Here is a 19,677-nt window from a genome sequence, read left to right as displayed (position 1 = left end):
ATATATATATATATTTCTCTCTCTCAGCCCTGACTGGAGTCATCAAGCCTCTGTTTCCTGCTAGAAGAGAGCTCAGGGATTCACTTGTAGCAAAATGCATTACCATTCACACTGATCACCTTGTACTTAGTTTCTCTCTCTCTCTCTCGCTCTCTCTCTCTCTCTCTCTCTCTCTCTCTCTCTCTCTCTCTCTCTCTCTCTCTCTCTCACTCACTCACTCGCTCGTGCACTCACGCACACACACACACACACACACTTGTGTGTGTGTGTGTGTATTCTGTAGGAGAGATCTGGAGAAGTTTTCAGAGTTCCAGAGGAGAGAAGGGAGTGTCTGGCCATGGCGAGAGAGGGAGCCTCTGGCCATGGAGAGAGAGGGAGCCTCTGGCCATAGAGGGAGATGGAGCCTCTGGCCATGGAGAGAGAGGGAGCCTCTGGCCATGGAGAGAGAGGGAGCCTCTGGTCATGGAGAGAGAGGGAGCCTCTGGCCATGGAGAGAGAGAGAGCCTCTGGTCATGGAGAGAGAGGGAGCCTCTGGCCATGGAGAGAGAGAGAGCCTCTGGCCATGGAGAGAGAGGGAGCCTCTGGTCATGGAGAGAGAGGGAGCCTCTGGCCATGGAGAGAGAGAGAGCCTCTGGCCATGGAGGGAGAGTGAGCCTCTGGCCATGGAGAGAGAGGGAGCCTCTGGCCATGGAGAGAGAGGGAGCCTCTGGCCATGGAGAGAGAGGGAGCCTCTGGCCATGGAGAGAGAGGGAGCCTCTGGCCATGGAGAGAGAGGAGCAGGAGAAGACTGGCCAGGCCCAGAGGACGCACATCCTACTCAGTAAAAGCAGGTACACACACACGCACGCACACACACACACACACACACACACACACACACACACACACACACACACACACACACACACACACACACACACACACACACACACACACACACACACACACACACACACACACACACACACACACACACTGAAATGTGTCAGACATCCATGCTTACAGCCACCACCAATGACAAGCCTTCATGTTCCTTTTAGTGGGGTGGCACTGGCAGTAATTGAAAGGGGATGTGTGACTTAGGGGGGGGGGGGGGGCATCTGGTGGCGTGTGTGTGTATGTGTGTGGCTTATCCTGTCCTATCTCCTCCTGGCTGTAGGTATCTGCTGAGTGGTAGGTTTACACTGCTGCTCACCCATGTGTGCTCATAATGAAGATGAGGTAGTGTGTTGCTGGTCAGTGTGTGTGTGTGTGTGTGTGTGTGTGTGTGTGTGTGTGTGTGTGTGTGTGTGTGTGTGTGTGTGTGTGTGTGTGTCTAGTCTCCACCAAGTAGTCATTTCTTGGTGCCTGTATACTTTTCATCGTCATCATCTTTCCTGCAGTCTCTGATGTCTGTGTTCACCCGCCTGTCCACTTACCTGTCCTGCTTCCATAAACACCCCCACTCTAGTAAAGGAATGAGCGTCATGACAAATGTTGCCCGGGAATCATTGGGTTTCAATATGACCGGAACTGTGAAATTTGACCGAAGAAGTAAGAGGGAAGAAAAGAGAGTGATTGTGAGAGAGAGAGCTAGTGAAAGGGCTTTGCATATGAGAGAAGAGGGTAGAGAGTGAAATAAAGTGAGAGAGAGAGAGAGAGTTAGAGAGAGAAAGAGAGAGAGAGTGAAATAAAGTGAGAGAGAGAGAGAGAGTTAGAGAGAGAAAGAGAGAGAGAGAGAGAGAGAGAGAGAGAGAGAGAGAGAGAGAGAGAGAGGTGTCTCTGGGTGGCACTAAGTTGTAAATATGACGGAAGAGAGCAGGAGAAGAAAAGAACCAGCTAACTGCCATTTCATCCTGAGATGCTGACCTGTTGCCCCCGCTATAACCACTGTGATTATTATTCTATGAACATTTGAGTTTATAGGGAGTTTTTCCTAGCCACCGTGCTTCTACATCTGCTTGCTCTTTGGGGTTTTAGGCTGGGTTTCTGTTTAAGCACTTTGTGACATCTGCTGATGTAAAAAGGGCTTTATAAATAAACTTGATTGATTGGTTGATTGTATAAGTATAAGAAAGAGTGAGTAAAAAAGAGAGAGAGTTAGCCAAGTGTCTATCTGTGGCACTGGGTTGTAGATATGGTGGGGGACTCCTTCTCTCTCCACAGTCTGACCTTGTCACCAGGAAATGGATGGGTCTCCCACAGTTCATCCTTAACGCCAGCCACTCCGCCGGACACAAGTGGCCGTTCTGACATAGATTTACTTCCCCCGTTCAGAAGGTCAACATCATTGCTCTTCCCCAGAGCAGTGCGGTGGTCCGTCGGGGTGGGTTTACAGTGTGTTACCCCCCACTATGATGCTACACCACCCCACAAGTCTCTCTTCAGTAGCCAGTCAGCAGCAGCACCAAGGCAGTCCCCCTAAAAAAGGGATATATATTAGCATATATAGTAGCTAGCTAGCAGATCTCCTCAAAGCTTTGGTCTCCTAATTAAAGCAGAGCAGAGAATCAGTCTGATGTAAATAATTTCTGTCTGTCTGCCTGTCTGTCTGTCTGTTTGTCTGTCTGTGGCCAATCTTTCTATTTGATGGGATGTGAGGCTGAGGCATGGGCTGGTCGAGTGGAGTTGCAGTGTCCCTGTGTTGGAGCAATAGCAGGAGTGGCCAACTCTAGTCTTGGAGGGACACAGGCTTTTGTTCCAGCTCAGCACTAACACATCCACATACACATCCCAGTAGCAAAATAAGTAGTTAGAAATCATCGAATCACTTTATAATTCTCTCTTTTCCCCATATGTCCATTGTAACTTGGATTCACTTCAAGTTACGTTCAAGTTACGTTTTCCAACAAGTCCGCAGCATGGCGAATAAAGAGCCCGGTGTAAGTTGATACCATTATTTTTAGCAGCTAGTGATTACACTAGCTACATGATTTATTGTGTAATTAACTTGGTCTTGTGCAATAATGAACAGAAACGGAATGCCGTAGAGGCAACCATGTTAGCTAGCTTTGCAACCTAGCATTAGCTTTTGAATGATAGCTCGCAAGCTACTTGCGAGGTAGACCATTCATAGCTAAGCCACAGATTCTTATAGATAGGCAGGCTAAAATAGCTAATATCACAGTTACTGTGTACGACGTCCAAATGCCTCGTGCTGTTGCTAGTATACTGCACGCGTGAGCTTACCCATTTGAGTTATTGTAGCATTTTCTGTAGCCTGTCAACTATGTGTCTGTCTATCCCTGTTCTCTCCTTTCTGCACAGGCCATACAAACGCTTCACACCGCGTGGCTGCTGCCACTCTAATCTGAAGGTCCCTGCGCGCCGAACCACGTGAAGTTCCAGGTCTCCAGCAGCCTCTGGAACTACCGTTCGTGTTCATCTCAGCCTATGCTACCCTCCAGACCCTCGACTTCTTGGCGCTGACGGAAACATGGATTACCACAGAAAACACTGCTACTCCTACTGCTCTTTCCTCGTCTGTAATTGCTGCAAAAGGTGGCTATACAAAGCATTGACTTTGGGGGAGTGAATAGTTATGCACGCTCAAGTTTTCTGTTTTTTTGTCTTATTTCTAGTTTGTTTCACAATAAAAAATATTTTGCATCTTCAAATTGGTAGGCATGTTGTGTAAATCAAATGATACAACCCCCCCAAGAAATCCATTTTAATTCCAGGTTGTAAGGCAACAAAATATGAAAAAAGTAAAGGGGGGTGAATACTTTCACAAGCCACTGTACATGCGGTAATGAGCTCAATGGAATGCAGACCATGGGGGAAAGAACAAGGACGTTTGTGTTCTAACAGGTCCACATTGTGGTTTACTCGAATCTGATTTTGATATATTTGGCTGTTTTTGCTGCATAACATTTAGAAATAGTCATTTTCGGGGTTTGAAAAATGTCTGCTAAATCAAATCAAATCAAATCAAATCAAATTGTATTTGCCACATGCGCCGAATACAACAGGTGTAGACATTACAGTGAAATGCTTACTTACAAGCCCTTAACCAACAATGCATTTCTTTCTGACTATGCATAAATAATAGACAGAGTAGCAGCAAAGTAAAAGAGGGGGGTGGGGGTGGGGGGGCTGTGCAAATAGTCCGGGTAGCAATGATTAGCTGTTCAGGATTCTTATGGCTTGGGGGTAGAAGCTGTTGAGAAGCCTTTTGGACCTAGACTTGGCACTCCGGTCTTGCCGTGCGGTAGCAGAGAGAACAGTCTATGACTAGGGTGGCTGGAGTCTTTGACAATTTTGAGGGCTTTCCTCTGACACCGCCTGGTATAGAGGTCCTGGATGGCAGGAAACTTGGCCCCAGTGATGTACTGGGCCGTACGCACTACCCTCTGTAGTGCCTAGCGGTCGGAGGCCGAGCAGTTGCCATACCAGGCGGTGATGCAACCAGTTAGGATGCTCTCGATGGTGCAGCTGTAGAACCTTTTGAGGATCTGAGGACCCATGCCAAATCTTTTCAGTCTCCTAAGGGGGAATAGGGTTTGTGCCCTCTTCACGACTGTCTTGGTGTGTTTGGACCATGATAGTTCGTTGGTGATGTGGACACCAAGGAACTTGAAGCTCTCAACCTGTTCCACTACAGCCCCGTCGATGAGAATGGGGGCGTGCTCAGTCCTCTATTTTTTCCTGTAGTCCACAATCATCTCCTTTGTCTTGATCACGTTGAGAGAGAGGTTGTTATCCTGGCACCACACGGCCAGGTCTCGGACCTCCTCCCTATAGGCTGTCTCATCGTTGTCGGTGATCAGGCCTACCACTGTTGTGTCGTCAGCAAACTTAATGATGGTGTTGGAGTCGTGCCTGGCCATGCAGTCATGGGTGAACAGGGAGTAGAGGAGGGGACTGAGCACACACCCCTGAGGGGCCCCCGTGTTGAGGATCAGCGTTGCAGATGTGTTGTTACCTACCCTTACCACCTGGGGGCGGCCCGTCAGGAAGTCCAGGATCCAGTTGCAGAGGGAGGTGTGTAGTCCCAGGATCCTTAGCTTAGTGATGAGCTTTGAGGGCACTATGGTGTTGAACGCTGAGCTGTAGCCAATGAACAGCATTCTCACGTAGGTGTTCCTCTTGTCCAGGTGGGAAAGGGCAGTGTGGAGTACAATAGAGATTGCATCATCTGTGGATCTGTTGGGGCGGCATGCAAATTGGAGTGGTTCTAGGGTTTCTGGGATAATGGTGTTGATGTGAGCCATGACCAGCCTTTCAAAGCAATTCATGTCTACAGATGTGAGTGCTATGGGTCGGTTGTCATTTAGGCAGGTTATCTTAGTGTCCTTGGGCACAGGGACTATGTTGGTCTGCTTGAAACATGTTGGTATTACAGACTCAGTCAGGGACATGTTGAAAATGTCAGTGAAGACACTTGCCAGTTGGTCAGCACATGCTCGGAGTACACGTCCTGGTAATCCGTCTGGCCTTGCGGCCTTGTGAATGTTGACCTGCTTAAAACTCTTACTCATATCGGCTACGGAGAGCTTGATCACATAGTCATCCGGAACAGTTGGTGCTCTCATGCATGCTTCAGTGTTGCTTGCCTTGAAGAGAGCATAGAAGTGATTTAGCTCGTCTGGTAGACTTGTGTCACTGGGCAGCTCTAGCCTGAGCTTCCTTTTGTAGTCTGTAATAGTTTTCAAGCCCTGCCATATCTGACGAGTGTCAGAGCCGGTGTAGTACGATTCAATCTTAGTCCGGTATTGACTCTTTGCCTGTTTGATGGTTGGTCGGAGGGCATAGCAGGATTTGTTATAAGCGTCCGGGTTAGAGTCCCGCTCCTTGAAAGCGGCAGCCAGCTCTACCCTTTTGCTCAGTGCGAATGTTGCCTGTAATCCATAGCTTCTGGTTGTGATATGTACGTACGGTCACTGTGGGGACGATGTCATCGATGCACTTATTGATGAAGCCAGTGACTGATGTGGTGTACTCCTCAATGCTATCTGAAGAATCCCGGAACATATTCCAGTCTGTGCTAGCAAAACAGTCCTGTAGCTTAGCATCTGCATCATCTGACCACTTTTTTATTAACCGAGTCACTGGTGCTTCCTGCTTTAGTTTTTGCTTATAAGCAGGAATCAGGAGGATAGAGTTATGGTCAGATTTGCCAAATGGAGGGCGAGGGAGAGCTTTGTACTCGTCTCTGTGTGTGGAGTAAAGGTGGTCTAGAGTTTTTTTTCCTCTGGTTGCACATTTAATATGCTGGTAGAAATTAGGTAGAACGGACGTAAGTTTCCCTGCATTAAAGTCCCCGGCCACTAGGAGCGTTGCCTCTGGATGAGCGTTTTCCTGTTTACTTATGGCGTTATACAGCTCATTGAGTGCAATCTTAATGCCAGCATCGGTTTGTGGTGGTAGATAGACAGCTACGAAAAATATAGATGAAAAGTCTCTTGGTAAATAGTGCGGTCTACAGCTTATCGTGAGATACTCTACCTCAGGCGAGCAAAACCTTGAGACTTCCTTAGTATTAGATTTTGTGCACCAGCTGTTGTTTACAAATATACACGGACTTCCACCCCTTGTCTTACCGGAGTCAGCCGTTCTATCCTGCCGATGTAGCGTATATCCCGTCAGATGTATGTTGTCCATGTCGTCTTTCAGCCACGACTCGGTGAAACATAAGATATTACAGTTTTTAATGTCCCGTTGGTAGGATAACCATAATCTTAGGTCGTCCAATTTGTTCTCAAATGATTGAACATTGGCTAATAGGATTGATGGAAGAGGCAGTTTACTCGTTCGCCGTCGGATCCTTACAAGGCACCCCGACCTACGTCCACGATATCTCAGTCTCTTTCTCATGCGAATGACAGGGATTTGGGCCTTGTCGGGTGTCTGTAGGATATCCTTCGCGTCCGGCTCATTTAAGAAAAAATCTTCGTCCTATACGAGGTGAGTAATCGCTGTCCTGATTTCCAGAAGCTCTTTTTGGTCATAAGAGACGGTGGCAGAAACATTATGTACAGAATAAATTACAAATAACGCGAAAAAACACACATAATAGTACAATTGGTTAGAGGGCTGTAAAACGGCAGCCATCTTCTCCGGCGCCACTTCTCAAATGTTAACTACCGTTCGTATAAGCTGGTAGCATAGCTAGCCATATAGAAATCGGTGGTGGTACTTGAAGCCATTTTTAAGTGTAATGCAGTTAGTTGATTGGTGACGATGACATGAACATGTTTTGTGGTTGACATGCATTATACTCAGATATTTACCCCAACATTGTGTGAAATACACATATAAGCAATAGCCTAAATCAGTGTTTCCCAACTCCAGTCCTCGAGCACCCCCAATAGCATACATTTTTGTTGTAGCCCCGGACAAAAGCACCTGATTCAACTTGTCAAGGACTTGATGATTAGTTGACCAGTAGAATCAGGTGTTCTTGTCCGGGGCCACAAAAAAAAACATGTAATGATGTTGGTACTCAAGGATTGGAGTTGGGAAACACTGGCCTAAATGTAGGATCATTTTGATGGGGGGCAATGAGGAGATTCTGAATCTTTCCCCCACGGGGGACGCATGAGTGGTGGTGCCATGGTATTTCCATTGTTTTGGTCGAGTTCGATTGATCTCTTTACCGCATCTATATTAGCAGTCTTATTAGTAAATTAGTACCAGTACAGCTGTCGTATTAGTACCAGTATTAGTACCAGTATAGAAGTCTTATTAGTACCAGTATTAGTACCAGTATAGAAGTCTTATTAGTACCAGTATTAGTACCAGTATAGCAGTCTTATTAGTAACAGTATTAGTACCAGTATAGATGTCTTATTAGTACCAGTATTAGTACCAGTATAGAAGTCTTATTAGTACCAGTATTAGTACCAGTATAGCAGTCTTATTAGTACCAGTATTAGTACCAGTATAGAAGTCTTATTAGTACCAGTATTAGTACCAGTATAGAAGTCTTATTAGTACCAGTATTAGTACCAGTATAGAAGTCTTATTAGTACCAGTATTAGTACCAGTATAGAAGTCTTATTAGTACCAGTACTAGTACCAGTATAGAAGTCTTATTAGTACCAGTATTAGTACCAGTATAGAAGTCTTATTAGTACCAGTATTAGTACCAGTATAGAAGTCTTATTAGTACCAGTATTAGTACCAGTATAGAAGTCTTATTAGTACCAGTATTAGTACCAGTATAGAAGTCTTATTAGTACCAGTATTAGTACCAGTATAGAAGTCTTATTAGTACCAGTATTAGTACCAGTATAGAAGTCTTATTAGTACCAGTATTAGTACCAGTATAGAAGTCTTATTAGTACCAGTATTAGTACCAGTATAGAAGTCTTATTAGTACCAGTATTAGTACCAGTATAGAAGTCTTATTAGTACCAGTATTAGTACCAGTATAGCAGTCTTATTAGTACCAGTATTAGTACCAGTATAGAAGTCTTATTAGTACCAGTATTAGTACCAGTATAGAAGTCTTATTAGTACCAGTATTAGTACCAGTATAGAAGTCTTATTAGTACCAGTATTAGTACCAGTATAGAAGTCTTATTAGTACCAGTATTAGTACCAGTATAGAAGTCTTATTAGTACCAGTATTAGTACCAGTATAGCAGTCTTATTAGTACCAGTATTAGTACCAGTATAGAAGTCTTATTAGTACCAGTATTAGTACCAGTATAGCAGTCTTATTAGTACCAGTATTAGTACCAGTATAGAAGTCTTATTAGTACCAGTATTAGTACCAGTATAGAAGTCTTATTAGTACCAGTATTAGTACCAGTATAGAAGTCTTATTAGTACCAGTATTAGTACCAGTATAGAAGTCTTATTAGTACCAGTATTAGTACCAGTATAGAAGTCTTATTAGTACCAGTATTAGTACCAGTATAGAAGTCTTATTAGTACCAGTATTAGTACCAGTATAGCAGTCTTATTAGTACCAGTATTAGTACCAGTATAGAAGTCTTATTAGTACCAGTATTAGTACCAGTATAGAAGTCTTATTAGTACCAGTATTAGTACCAGTATAGAAGTCTTATTAGTACCAGTATTAGTACCAGTATAGAAGTCTTATTAGTACCAGTATTAGTACCAGTATAGAAGTCTTATTAGTACCAGTATTAGTACCAGTATAGAAGTCTTATTAGTACCAGTATTAGTACCAGTATAGAAGTCTTATTAGTACCAGTATTAGTACCAGTATAGCAGTCTTATTAGTACCAGTATTAGTACCAGTATAGAAGTCTTATTAGTACCAGTATTAGTACCAGTATAGAAGTCTTATTAGTACCAGTATTAGTACCAGTATAGAAGTCTTATTAGTACCAGTATTAGTACCAGTATTAGTACCAGTATAGAAGTCTTATTAGTACCAGTATTAGTACCAGTATAGAAGTCTTATTAGTAACAGTTTACTACAAATATAGCAGTATATCAGTAAAGTCTCCGGCCTCTTAGAGGAAACAGATGTGTTAGCTGACTTCCTCTGACTGATCCAATCAGGCTCTAGAGATGAGGATAACAAAGTGTCATAGCAATTATCAGAGGAGCTCTCTCCCCCTGGTGAGGATGATGAAAGGGGGCGCTCGACGCTGTGGTGTGAGAAGATTCTTTAAACTTCCCTTAAAGAAGAATGATATCATTAAAACATGACGGCACGTCTCTCGCGGGGTCGCTGGAAGACGTTTAGACCCTCCGATCCAGGGAGATAAGCAGGGCCTGTCAGCCCAAGCTGCCGCTATTAAAGTGAGCCCATCAAATCAGGCCTCCGCCAGGGAATACTGCGCAATTTAAAACGGCCTTGATAAAGAATTCTTTAAGTACCTCTGGATTCCGACGTGACATCTCGTCCAGCTGTGAGAAGGATTTGATGATAGGCGTTGGCCATTGGTGTTATTTACGGTCCAGGGCATTTATGGTAACTGGTTCCTATTATTAGTTTCTATTAATGTAAAACATACAGTAAGTGAGCAGAAATGAGGCGTGGATCATCTCTTTTTATTAGCCCAGAGTACCTCACCCCGGGCACTGAGATGGCGCTTGTGTGCATGTGCATGCTTATACATACACACACACACACACACATAGAGAGACACAGACACACAAACACACATACACATAAAGAAGCACACACACACAGAGACACACACACGCAAGCACACTCTCATACACACGCGCAACCATAGAAACACACACTCAAAACACACACACCCACCCTGCTCCGGCTCCAGCTGGCTCTTGTTAAGGGGAATTCATTATAGAAGGCTGAGAAGTCTAACACTGCTCCATGGATGAGATGAGATGAGTATACATTATTTATTGTTTTACCCTCGCTAAGGACAGGTTTCACCCCAATTTCGTCTCCTCCCTCTGCCCCATCCCTCTCTTTATCCCTCCATTTTCTCTCTCTCCTCCCCCCTTTCCCTTTCTCTGACTTCTAACAGTACCCCTACCTCTCCCTCCATCTCTGTCTCTCTCACTTTTTGGCTGCCTCCCTTTAATGGTGCCGGAGGGGATGGCTGCCGTTTTACCGGCTCCTAACCAACTGCGCTATTTTGTTAGTTTTTTCGCATTGTTATTATTATTATTATTATTATTTATTTATTTTTATTTTTTTTTCGGGGGAATGGATCAGCTTAATATTGCAGATAGATTGTATATTCTATCAATGTAATTGTCTGCATCACTTCCAATCCCCCATGTTTTATTTTTATTTTTTATTTTTATATATATATGCTCCCCTTTATTACTTTTCAACCCCACCATCCTTTCCCTACTTGGAGAAAATTAGTGAACAACAATGCCCAGGCCTCTACTTCCGGTCTATAATTACTATCTGCACCTTATGGACAGAGTTAATTTTACAATAATTCTATTATATATATAAATATATATATATATATATATATATTTTTTTTACTCTCAACCTCTCAGATCATTTTCATGACGTCCATCCGGTTTGCTTCTATATGCCATATCTTTCTAACTGTGCTCTTTCCCAAAAGCTCCCAACATATAACCTATATACAGTGGGGGAAAAAAGTATTTAGTCAGCCACCAATTGTGCAAGTTCTCCCACTTAAAAAGATGAGAGAGGCCTGTAATTTTCATCATAGGTACAGGTCAACTATGACAGACAAAATGAGAAAAAAAATCCAGAAAATCACATTGTAGGATTTTTTATGAATGTATTTGCAAATTATGGTGGAAAATAAGTATTTGATCAATAACAAAAGTTTCTCAATACTTTGTTATACACCCTTTGTTGGCAATGACACAGGTCAAACATTTTCTGTAAGTCTTCACATGGTTTTCACACACTGTTGCTGGTATTTTGGCCCATTCCTCCATGCAGATCTCCTCTAGAGCAGTGATGTTTTGGGGCTGTCGCTGGGCAACACAGACTTTCAACTCCCTCCAAAGATTTTCTATGGGGTTGAGATCTGGAGACTGGCTAGGCCACTCCAGGACCTTGAAATGCTTCTTACGAAGCCACTCCTTCGTTGCCCGGGCGGTGTGTTTGGGATCATTGTCATGCTGAAAGACCCAGCCACGTTTCATCTTCAATGCCCTTGCTGATGGAAGGAGGTTTTCACTCAAAATCTCACGATACATGGCCCCATTCATTCTTTCCTTGATGTTTCCACCCCCATGCTTCACAGTAGGTAGGGTGTTCTTTGGATGCAACTCAGCATTCTTTGTCCTCCAAACACGACGAGTTGAGTTTTTACCAAAAAGTTCTATTTTGGTTTCATCTGACCATATGACATTCTCCCAATCCTCTTCTGGATCATCCAAATGCACTCTAGCAAACTTCAGACGGGCCTGGACATGTACTGGCTTAAGCAGGGGGACACGTCTGGCACTGCAGGATTTGAGTCCCTGGCGGCGTAGTGTGTTACTGATGGTAGGCTTTGTTACTTTGGTCACAGCTCTCTGCAGGTCATTCACTAGGTCCCCCGTGTGGTTCTGGGATTTTTGCTCACCGTTCTTGTGATCATTTTGACCCCACGGGGTGAGATCTTGCGTGGAGCCCCAGATCGAGGGAGATTATCAGTGGTCTTGTATGTCTTCCATTTCCTAATAATTGCTCCCACAGTTGATTTCTTCAAACCAAGCTGCTTACCTATTACAGATTCAGTCTTCCCAGCCTGGTGCAGGTCTACAATTTTGTTTCTGGTGTCCTTTGACAGCTCTTTGGTCTTGGCCATAGTGGAGTTTGGAGTGTGACTGTTTGAGGTTGTGGACAGGTGTCTTTTATACTGATAACAAGTTCAAACAGGTGCCATTAATACAGGTAACGAGTGGAGGACAGAGGAGCCTCTTAAAGAAGAAGTTACAGGTCTGTGAGAGCCAGAAATCTTGCTTGTTTGTAGGTGACCAAATACTTATTTTCCACCATAATTTGCAAATAAATTCATTAAAAATCCTACAATGTGATTTTCTGGATTTTTTTTCTTCTCAATTTGTCTGTCATAGTTGACGTGTACCTATGATGAAAATTACAGGCCTCTCTCATCTTTTTAAGTGGGAGAACTTGCACAATTGGTGGCTGACTAAATACTTTTTTCCCCACTGTACGTATTATGGACACAGTATGCTTACATTATTAGATATCTTTGTTATTATTTGTTGTTATTTGTTATTAGTCCCATCCTTCAACTCTATTCAATACCTCCCATCTATCTCTTAACACCATCCATATAGGATTTCTATTTGCCATATATATTTCAACCGTACTGTGATGTTTTACAAAAGTTCTGAACCTTTCTATTCTCATTGCTTCTACAGATTGTGAATTAAAAATAAACATTTTTGCTAAAAGTATTATTATATTATTGATTGATTGACTATTACTTTTCAGATCACCCAGTAATGCTATCTGCAAGGTTAGTTCCATGTAAATATTGCAATCCTTTAGCCATTCCTGGACCTGTGTCCAAAAACAAGCTACAAATGGACAGAACCAAAACAAATGATCTAATGATTCTGTCTCTTCACATCAAAATCTGCAGAGCTGGGAAGATTGTATCCCCCATATAAATAACATTCTATTGGTAGCAAGAATTTTATATAATAATTTAAATTGAAATATTCTAATTTTTGAATCCGGTGTCGTTTTGCGTGTCAGTTCATAAACACTATGCCATGGGATCGGTACGTCAAAGATCTCTTCCCAACTATTTTGCAATATATATGGGACGGCTGTCAATCCTTTTTTCGCATTGTTTGTAACTTATTTGTAAACTTATTTTGTACATAATGTTGCTGCTACCGTCTCTTATGACCGAAAAGAGCTTCTGGACATCAGAACAGCGATTACTCACGTTGAGTCCGACGCGAAGGATATACTGCTTTCTCGAGACCAGGCCCAAATCCCTGTCATTTGCGTGAAGAAAAGACAGATAAAAAGGGGGTGGAGGTCAGGCTGCCTTCTGAGAATTCATTGGCGAGTGAGTAAACCTCCGCTCCCATCCGTTCTATTGGCCAACGTGCAATCATTGGAAAATAAAATGGATGATCTACGATTAAGATTATCCTACCAACGGGACATTCAAAACTGTAATATATTATGTTTCACCTAGTCGTGGCTGAACGACGACACAGATAATATAGAGCTGGCTGGGTTGCATCGGCAGGACAGAGAAGCTACGTCTAGTAAGACGAAGAGCTGGGGTGTGTGTCTATTTGTCAATAACAGCTGGTGCGCGATGTCTAATATTAAAGAAGTCTAGAGGTATTGCTCGCCTGATTCCTGCTTACAAGCAAAAACTAAAGCAGGAAGTACCAGTGACTCGCTCAATACGGAAGTGGTCAGATGACGCGGATGCTACACTACAGGATTGTTTTGCTAGCACAGACTGGAATATGTTCCGGGATTCATCCAATGGTATACCACGTCAGTCACTGGCTTCATCAATAAGTGCATCGACGATGTCGACCCCACAGTCACCGTACATACATATCCCAACCAGAAGCCATGGATTACAGGCAACATCCGCATCGAGCTGAAGGATAGAGCTGCCGCTTTCAAGGAGCGGGACACTAACCAGACGCTTATAAGAAATCCCGCTATGCCCTCAGACAAAGCATCAAACAGGCAAAGCGTCAATACAGGATTAAGATTGAATCCTACTACACCTGCTCTGACGCTCGTTGGATGTGGCAGGGCTTGAAAACTATTACGGACTACAAAGGGAAACCCAGCCGTGAGCTGCCCAGTGACGCGAGCCTACCAGATGAGCTAAATGCCTTTTATGCTCGCTTCTAGGCAAGCAACACTGAAGCATGCTGAGAGCACCAGCTGTTCCGGATGACTGTGTGATCACTCTCTCCGTAGCCGATGTGAGCAAGACCTTTAAACAGGTCAACATTCACAAAGCCGTGGGGCCAGATGGATTACCAGGACGTGTACTCAAAGCATGCGCGGACCAACTGACAAGTGTCTTCATTGACATTTTCAACCTCTCCCTGACCGAGTCTGTAATACCTACATTTTTTAAGCAGACCACCATAGTCCCTGTGCTCAAAAAAGCAAAGGTAACCTGCCTAAATGATTACCGCCTCGTAGCACTCATGTCGGTAGCCATGAAGTGCTTTGAAAGGCTGGTCATGGCTCACATCAACACCATCATCCCGGAAACCCTAGACCCACTCCAATTCGTATACCACCCCAACAGATCCAAAGATGACGCAATCTCAATCGCACTCCACACTGCCCTTTCCCACCTGGACAAAAGGAACACCTATGTGAGAATGCTGTTCATTGACTAAAGTTCAGCGTTCAACACCATAGTGCCCTCCAAGCTCATCACTAAGCTAAGGACCCTGGGACTAAACACCTCCCTTTGCAACTGGATCCTGGACTTCCTGACGGGCCGCCCCCAGGTGGTAAGGGTAGGTGTTACGGATACAGGTATCCTGTATGTGTTTTTGTGTTTTTCCTCTCCTTCCGTCCTAATCACAGGTGTCCCTAGTGTTCCTGATTGAAGGTCGTTGATGTGTCTCACCTGTCAGTCATCAGTTCATCTGCTGATTGCTGAGGTGGACCAATCAGTGGCCACTTCTCCTGATTGCACCACCTGTTTCTGGTTTTCATTACCCAATCACATCACACATCCCCTTGTTTGTGAGTATGGACTCTTTTTGTTTGTGAGTATGGATACTGTGGTGTCTTGTTTTTTGTGTACTCACTCATTTGCTGTTTACTCCATACGGTAACTATGTTGTTTGTTCCTGGGAAAAGGGGAGTTTTAGCAAGTCGCCCTTGGGCATACACTACCCGTAGGAAAACTTTGTCTAAAAACACTAGTTAGACCTGAGCGGACCACCCACTGTATTTTTGTGTAGTTAGTAGTAAGCTTAGCGGTTCTTGAGGCAGGCAAGATCAGTTTAGGGGGGTTTTTGACATTATTGTTTCATTCCTTGGGTCCTGCTCAGCCCCTTTTCCCCAAACCTTTACTGTGTGTTTATAATAAACATTTTTGTGTTTGACAGTAGCTTTTTGGTTGTCGGCGTATTTTTGTTCTCACTGTTCCGTGGCAATATTCTAATTCGCATGAGTTATCTTTTCCATCCACCCTAGACTTTTAAAGCCACGGGGTTCGTAACAGTAGGCAACAACACATCTGCCACGCTGATCCTCAACACTGGGGCCCCTCAAGGGTGCGTCCTTAGTCCCCTCCTGTACTCCCTATTCATCCACGACTGCGTGGCCAAACACGACTCCAACGCCATTATTAAGTTTGCTGACGACACAAGTGGTAGGCCTGATCACAGACAACGATGAGACAGCCTATAGGGAGGAGGTCAGAGACAATGAGACAACAACCTCAAACTCAATGTGAGCAAAACAAAGGAGCTGATCGTGGATTACAGGAAATGGCGGGCCGAACAGGCCCCCATTAACATCAACGGGGCTGTAGTGGAGCGGGTCGAGAGTTTCAAATTCCTTGTTGTCCACATAACAAACTAACTATCATGGTCCAAACACACCAAGACAGTTATGAAGAGGGAACGACAACACCTTTTCCCCCTCAGGAGACTGAAAAGATGTGGCATGGGTCCCCAGATCCTCAAACAGTCCTACAGCTGCACCATCGAGAGCATCCTGACCGGTTGCATCACCGCCTGGTATGGCAACTGCTCGGCATCTGACCATAAGGCGCTACAGAGGGTAGTGCGTACGGCCCAGTACATCACTGGGGCCAAGCTTCCTGCCATCGAAGACCTATATACTTGGCGGTGTCAGAGGAAAGCCCAAAATATTGTCAAAGACTCAAGTCACCCAAGTCATAGGCTGTTCTCTCTGCTACCGCACGGCAAGCAGTACCGGAGCGCTAAGTCTAGGTCCAAAAGTCATAAGACTGCTGAACAATTAATAAAATGGCCACCCGGACTATTTACATTGACCCCCCCCCCCCCCCCCCCCCCCCTTTGTTTTTACACTGCTGCTACTGTTTATTATCTATGCATAGTCACTTTACCCCTACCTACATGTACAAATTACCTCGACTAACCTGTACCCTCGCACTGTGACTCGGTACCAGTACCCCCTGTATATAACCTTGTTATTGTTATTTTATTGTGTTACTTTTTAATTTATTTGTAATTTTGTTTTACTTTATTTAGTAAATATTTTCTTAACTCTTTCTTGAACTGCATTGTTGGTTAAGGGCTTGTAAGTAAGCATTTCACGGTAAGGTCTACACCTGTTGTATTCGGCGCATGTGACAAATTCAATTTACTTTTACACTCTCTCTCTCTTTATCTTATTCCCCACCTTTTTCTCTCTCCCTCCCGCCCTGTGTTTCCCAGTGTTATTGGTGTGTGTATTTTCCAGTAGTGTGGGTCCTGGCCTGTCGCCAGTGTGATAACATCAGTGGTGATGGATACGTGGAGGTGGTTGTTTGGGAAGTGTTTGGGTCTGGTCAGGCCAGGGTGCTGATCCTGTGTTGATAGGACCAAGGACAGGGGGTCCCTACTAGCTACTCTCAGGACTAAGGTAATGTTAGTGTAGTCTAATGAAAGTTAGTGAACTAGACTAAGGGAAGTTACTAAACTAGATTAAGGGAAGTTACTAAACTAGATTAAGGAAAGTTACTAAACTAGACTAATGGAAGTTACTAAACTAGATTAAGGAAAGTTACTAAACTAGACCAAGGGAAGTTACTAAACTAGATTAAGGAAAGTTACTAAACTAGACCAAGGGAAGTTACTAAACTAGATTAAGGAAAGTTACTAAACTAGACCAAGGGAAGTTACTAAACTAGATTAAGGAAAGGTACTAAACTAGACCAAGGGAAGTTACTAAACTAAATTAAGGAAAGTTACTAAACTAGACCAAGGGAAGTTACTAAACTAGCCCTACACCCAAACGAGGGAATTGCGTTCTTCCACCTCTGGCCTGCTGTCCCCCTACCTCTGCGGAAGCACAGTTCCCGCTCAGCTCAGTCAAAACTGTTCACTGCTCTGGCACCCCAATGGTGGAACAAGCTCCCTCACGACGCCAGGACAGCGGAGTCACTGACCACCTTCCGGAGACACTTGAAATCCTACCTCTTTAAGGAATACCTGGGATAGTATAAAACTAATCCTTCTATATAAAAATTATACAAAAATAAAATAAAAAAATGTGGTAAAGTGGCTGTCCCACTGGCTATCATAAGGTGAATGCACCAATTTGTATGTCGCTTGTCTGCTAAATGACATAAATGTAAAATTAAGGAAAGTTACTAAACTAGACTAATGGAAGTTTCTAAACTAGATTGAGGAAAGTTATTAAACTAGACTAAGGGAAGTTACACCTAAAAGTGTATAATTTTTCTCGCAAAAAATTAGTAAGGAGGACAAATTAAAGTTATAAAACCAGAAAAACATCCTGACAATTGAAGACCAGAATGACTAATCCTGACTACAAAAAAGTGTCCAGGGTAAAGAATGTGCCAGAAGGAGAAGGACAGAAAAAGTGACAGAACCAGACAAAACAAAGCTACAGATGTAAACTGATATACTGTATAAAGCATTGATCACACTAAGTAGTATGCATGGATAATAATATTGTCACTAAGTGTTAAACAGTAACCTAATCCTATAGGCATATTCCCAGAGATAAGATCTATGGAAGACGGAAAGTGAAGTTCACTGGAAGTACGGTGTTAAAACCACTCAGAGATCTAAGATCGAACTCCTCTAACATCCCATTGAGCCTGTCTGTTTGGCAGCGTACAGTTCCTCTACTAGATCTGTTGTCCCAGGGTGTTGCACAGGATTGGCTGAGGATTTACTGCTAAGCCATGACTACGGGAGGGAGGGAGGGAAGGGAGGGAGAGAGGGAGGGAGGGAGAGAGGGAGAGAGGGAGAGAGAGAGAGAGAGAGAGAGAGAGAGAGAGAGAGAGAGAGAGAGAGAGAGAGAGAGAGAGAGAGAGAGAGAGAGAGAGAGAGAGAGAGAGAGAGAGAGAGAGGTGATATCTGGCAGATCAAAACCGGAAAGACCAATGCAGGGCTTATGACATTACAGCATGTTTGATCATTGGGGAAATGTTAGAATTTTGGTATGTGTGTGTCATGCACGTCTACAGTGTGTATAATGGTTTTCTAAATTTTGTTAGGGTCTGTTCCGTGAGCCAGCCGAGGTCTGGGCTCAGAGACAGCGTGTCTAGAACCTTCTCTGAGAGTGCAGACCTCCATGTGTTGGCAAAAATGTATGTCCAGTTCAAGAAAGCTTTCCAGCAGCCAGTGGCACTTACCACACAGGTAGCCTATTCTCAGGTGTTTATACTCCAGTGAGTGTAATTTGCTCAATATTAGAGTTGAGAAAGAAGATGTTATCCTCTTTTCTTCTGTGGGTACTGTATGTCATTCAAAATGTTTTTATTTTTATTTTCATAAAAAGTATGTGACAAATACAATTGTATTTGACATATGCTTCGTAAACAACAGGGTAGCTATTTGGTTAACTATTTAGCAGTCTTATGGATTGGGGGTAGAATCTGTTCAGGGTCCTGTTGTTTCCAGACTTGGTGCATCGGTACCCGCTTGTCGTGCGTAGCAGAGAGAACAGTCTTTTGACTTGGGTGGCTGGAGTCTTTGACAATTTTGAGGGCCTTCCTCTGACACCGCCTGGCACAGAGGTCCTGGATGGCAGGGAACTCAGCCCCAGCAATGCATTGGGCCGCACGCACCACCCTCTGCAGTGCCCCGCGGCCGGACCCCAAGCAGCCGCTACACCAAGAGGTGATGCAGCGCATCTGAGAGTATAGGTTTAAAAGGCAGATTATCGGTTTCAGTTGACTGAAACAACAGAGTTTATGTAGTCACACGCACACACAGACACGGACACACACACACGTCTGTCTCAGTTGACAAAAAAAAACACAGTTTATGTAGTCAGACACAGGACTGATCAACTCAACAACCTCCCCCTGTTCGCCCCTCTGTGTGTGTGTGTGTGTGTGTGTGTGTGTGTGTGTGTGTGTGTGTGTGTGTGTGTGTGTGTGTGTGTGAGTGTGTGAATGCATGCCTGTGTGTGTGAATGTGTGTCTGTGTGTGTTGTCACCGGGCCCGACCGCTCGGCCTCAGCCCAAAGATCCCCGGTGAGGAGTCAATCTTTCCTTAATGGCCCTGAATGAATAAAAACTAGCCTATTAAAAGGCAATTGGGAGGCAATGAGAGCCGTGAGTGGAACCAGTCGGTGAGGTGAGCCGCGACCGGGCCCAGTGC

The 19,677-nt window shown here is 44.0% G+C and overlaps 1 pseudogene across 1 annotated transcript in view; it reads left to right on the top strand.

The window, feature by feature from the left end:
- Positions 1-18,715, top strand: part of LOC311145323 (spermatogenesis-associated protein 17-like) — a 40,014-nt pseudogene extending 21,299 nt beyond the window's left edge. The window contains exon 8 of the transcript in view: positions 18,567-18,715. The product of the transcript in view is annotated as a spermatogenesis-associated protein 17-like (transcript). The remainder of the gene's footprint in view (positions 1-18,566) is intronic.
- The last annotated feature ends 962 nt before the right edge of the window (positions 18,716-19,677 follow it).

Source organism: Coregonus lavaretus (assembly GCF_964263955.1).
Source record: "Coregonus lavaretus genome assembly, chromosome: 18".
Taxonomy (NCBI): domain Eukaryota; kingdom Metazoa; phylum Chordata; class Actinopteri; order Salmoniformes; family Salmonidae; genus Coregonus; species Coregonus lavaretus.
The sequence above is the reverse complement of the archived record's forward strand: the minus strand, read 5'-3'. Positions and strand labels throughout refer to the sequence as shown.